At 41.4% G+C, this 3,993-nt stretch overlaps 1 pseudogene; it reads right to left on the bottom strand.

Annotated features, from left to right (window-relative positions):
• Nucleotides 1–258: 258 nt before the first annotated feature.
• On the bottom strand, nucleotides 259–2,072 carry LOC100359310 (importin subunit alpha-1 pseudogene; annotated as a pseudogene).
• Nucleotides 2,073–3,993: the final 1,921 nt, after the last annotated feature.

Here is a 3,993-nt window from a genome sequence, read left to right as displayed (position 1 = left end):
CACCCCCCCAAGAGGAGCAACCAGGACAGAACCCGGCACCCTGATTGGGACTAGAACCTGGTGTGCTGGTGCCGCAGGAGGAGGATTAGCCTATTGAGCCAAGGTGCCAGCCCAAATCATTGGGGTTTTTTTTTTTTTGGGTGGAATTTTATCTTTATTTACAGGACACTGTAAGATACGAAATTCCACAGAAGTAAGAAACCCAGAGGACAAGCTTCATACAGTATGTACAGTTTGGAACTGTATAGTTCCAAGTATAGTTTTGTTGTAAAAGTGCTACAATAACAAACCACATTTAAAAAAAGGTCTTAGTAGAGAAACAGTAAGACAAACAACAAAACGACTGGTGCCTCAGCAGTGCGATCAGAAGTGAAAGGCGCCCGGCGCCCCATCCTGCACTTGGAAGGTGTAGCCTTCAGAGGTGGTCTCTGGCGCAACATTCTGATCTTCCTCTTCCTCTATGGAGAAGTACTTCTCAATCAAGTTTAATGAAGCCCTATACACGGATTCATTTCCATGGTTTTGAAGAGCTTCAATTTTACCCAAGCCTCCACATTCTTCAATCATTATACTAAGTTTCTCAGTTTCACCTAATTTCTCAGCAGCCTGGAAGATATTTGAAATGGCATCCAGAATAACCAGAATAATTTTGGTGTCCTTTGCAGTCAAGAGGTTCATCAACGGTTCTATTATACCACAGCGAACAAGGTACACAATCTGTTCAACTGTTCCGCCACTTGTATAGTTGGTTACAGCCCATACTGCTTCTTTTTGTGTCTTAAAGTCTGCCTTAGAGAGAACACCAACAAGGAACGGGACCAATCCGTGATTCACAACTTGCTGTATCTGGTCCTGACGCCCAGCTGTGATGTTTGACATTGTCCACGTGGCCTCCTTCTGGATGTTAGTTTTGGGGTTAGTCAGCAGGCTGGGAAAGACGGCAAGTGCTCCCGCATCTATCACAACCTGTGTCTGTTCATCTGTCCCTGTGACAATATTCCCTATGGCTCTTAGCGCAGGAGTCACAATTGGCAAATCATTAGCTCCTAGAAGCTTCACGAGTTGCGGCACAACTCCTGTCTTCACAACCATTTCAATCCGCTCATTTGGACCATCAGTGAGATAGGAAATCGCCCAGCAGGTATCTGCTAACACTTCCGGATCATCGTGATGCAGGAGACGAACTAAAGTAGGAAGAATCTGCTCAACGGCATCTAATGGGGGTGCAGGATTCTTGTTGCGACAAAGGTTTGAAAGTGTCCATGTCAGATTACGTAAGTAACCGCAGGCCAAAGAGGACATATCAGGAACAGCCAGAAGAGCCAACAGTGGGTCAATTGCACCATACTTGATAACCAAATCTCGGAAAACTGAACCATCACCTGCAATGTTCCCTAGAGCCCATACAGCTTGTTCGCTGATGTGAGCATGGGGAGATGCCAACAGGGAAATGAATGCTGGGATGGCACCTCCATCCACCACCGCCTTAGTTTGTTCTGAGGTCCCAGAAGCAATGTTAGTGAGCGCCCAGGCAGATTCAAACTGAATGGGGCTACAATCAGTTCTGCCCAAGAAGGACACAAATTTTGGAATCAAACCAGCCCGGATTATGTTGTCTATAGGGGGCTGTTTTTCCCTGGAAAGCAGTTTCCTAGCAGCTTGGGTAGCTTGGAGCTGGCTTTCCAAATTGTTGCTGGTTATGCCTTTGACAATGTCATCAACAGACCAATGTACAGTGCCCTGGTTGTTGCGGTTTTCCTGCAGCGGCGAAGTCGCATCGTCGGGAAAGGAGCTCACGTTCCTCCTCTTCAGCATCTGGTCATCCTTCTTGGCCTTCCTCAGCTCCACGTTCACTTCTATTCGGCGCCGTCTCATTTCGGTGCTGTCCTTCCCCTTGTTCTTGAATCTGTGGAGCCGGGCGGCCGGTGAGTTGGCATTCTCATTGGTGGACATGGCGACGAGACCGAAGCAATCAGCTGCACAGCCGACGCAGGCTTCCCCAGGAGGCGGTGTGTGCCCACAGACTGCCGGTCAGCCGCCCTGCAAACGTCTACCGCGGATCAGCCCTGAGACGGTGTAAATCATTGGGTTTTAATAACAAATGTTAATATGCACAAACTCTAGGAATTTTCCTCTTTCGTTCCACTGAAGTTCTCCACAAATATTACTCCAAGTGGAAAAAGCACTTAACTGTATTTCAAATTTTTCAATAACAAATAATTGCATATCCTCACTAGTCTATATTAGGTAATTGTCATGATTTTAAGACACAATTCACTTTCTCTTAATGAAGGTAGTGTTTTGATCCAATTCTGCTACTATAACCAAGTGGGACAGATTGGGTAATTCATAAATAATAGGAATTCATTTTTCATAGTTCTGAAGGCTGAGAAGTCTGAGATCAAATGCTAGCAAATATGGTATCTGATGCAAGCTAATGCCTTCTTATTGTATCCTTATTAACCTTCTGAAAAGTTATACAAACTTTTGCCTACTGAGCTTTTATCCTAAGTAGATCTTTTTCTGCTGGGAAGATTAGGAATGGGGATGGAGAAAAAGACTAGCCACTCCATCTCTCAATCCATTATTCACTCAAGACAGGGATAAAAGCCCTAAGTAGAGTATAAAGCCCATTTTAGATAGAAAAAAAAAGTCCCATCTTGCTGTGTTAGATTATCATTGTTTGGGAAAGTATTTTCTCTCAATTACTGAAAGAAAATACCTTGTCTACAGGCAATAAGAAATCACGATCAGTGTGACCACAGCTGAAACATTTGCAAAATCAAGGAACATAAATAAAAAGCATTTTAAATATATGCATGTAACATGGCAAACGGGATACACAGCAGACTCATAGAAGGGCAGATGTCCTTAACAGCACTCTGGCCTCAGAATCAGCCCTTAAGGCATTCGGATCCAGCTAAAAAGCCCATGAGAGTACTTCAGGCATGGAAAGCCAAGACACTCTGGCAAAAAAAAAAAAAAACCCTACATGAAAGATCTCTGTAAGTGAGATCCCAGCAGAAAAAAACGGGCCATCAAAGAAGGAGGTACCTTTCTCTGAAGGGAGGAAAGAACTTCCACTTTGACTATGACCTTGTCTAAATAAGATCAGAGGTGGCAAACTCAAGAGGCTTCTGTAGCCTTGGCAGGTCATGACAAGAGCCTCCGGTGATTACTGATGTCATAAATAAGAGTGTCAATTGTTAAATCAACAATAGGAGTCACTGTGCACTTACTCCCCATGTAGAATCTTTGTCCTTAATGTGAATTAACGATGTAACTAGTACTCAAAGAGTGCTTTATACTTTGTGTTTCTGTGTGGGTGCAAACTGTTAAAATCTTTTCTTAGTATATACTAAATTGATCTTCTATATATAAAGATAATTACAAATGAATCTTGATGTGAATGGGATGGGAGAGGGAGTGGGAGATGGGATGGTTGTGGGTGGGAGGGAGGTTATGGGGGGAAAAAAGCCGCTATAACCCAAAATTTGTACTTTGGAAATTTATATTTATTAAATAAAAGTTAAAAAATATATGCATGTAAAAGAAAATTTGGAAATATAAAACTTGTTAATATTTTTCAAGACCAATTTAGAACAGTAGCTCTTGGCTTTATAAACATCTTTGTCATTAACCAGTACAGGCCTTATTATATATGAGAATTCAATACAATATTTATTTATCAGATTCTACATATTGTGATCAAACTGTAGGTATAAGACAACTAATCAATAACCATTTAGAAACCTTTGTTTCAAACCTGAAATAAAGTTCACAGATAAAAATTATGCCTGGCTTAGCTGAAATGAATACAGAAATAAACAATATTTTCCTGACGTTACAATGTGTTCAAAGTTATCTAAATATACTTTGTCTTTAATAAAGTTAAACAAGCATAAAGAGAAAACACACAATATGCCTAATGGAATACAATATTAAAAAGATGTAGTCGTTCTTAAACACAAAATATAAGCTAACCTATAAATA

The sequence above is a fragment of the Oryctolagus cuniculus genome, chromosome 11, assembly GCF_964237555.1.
Source record: "Oryctolagus cuniculus chromosome 11, mOryCun1.1, whole genome shotgun sequence".
NCBI classification, from domain to species: Eukaryota; Metazoa; Chordata; class Mammalia; order Lagomorpha; family Leporidae; genus Oryctolagus; species Oryctolagus cuniculus.
This window is presented reverse-complemented; position numbering and strand designations above follow the sequence as displayed.